Below are 415 nucleotides of genomic sequence, written 5' to 3' on the forward strand. Positions count from 1 at the left end.
AGGACGTGGATCACCGTCGTCGAGAAGGGGACGCGGGTCATCGTCGTCGTCGGGAAGAGAAGAGGACGCGGGTCATCGTCGTCGTCGGGAAGAGGACGCGGATCATCATCGTCGTCGGGAAGAGGACGCGGGTCATCGTCATCGTCGGGAAGAGAAGAAGACGCGGATCATCGTCGTCGTCGGGAAGAGAAGAAGACGCGGATCATCGTCGTCGTCGTCGGGAAGAGAAGAAGACGCGGGTCATCGTCGTCGTCGGGAAGAGAAGAAGACGCGGGTCATCGTCGTCGTCGGGAAGAGAAGAAGACGCGGGTCATCGTCGTCGTCGGGAAGAGAAGAAGACGCGGGTCATCGTCGTCGTCGGGAAGAGAAGAAGACGCGGGTCATCGTCGTCGTCGGGAAGAGAAGAGGACGCGGA

The sequence above is a fragment of the Penaeus monodon genome, chromosome 19 (genome assembly GCF_015228065.2).
Source record: "Penaeus monodon isolate SGIC_2016 chromosome 19, NSTDA_Pmon_1, whole genome shotgun sequence".
Taxonomy (NCBI): Eukaryota; Metazoa; Arthropoda; class Malacostraca; order Decapoda; family Penaeidae; genus Penaeus; species Penaeus monodon.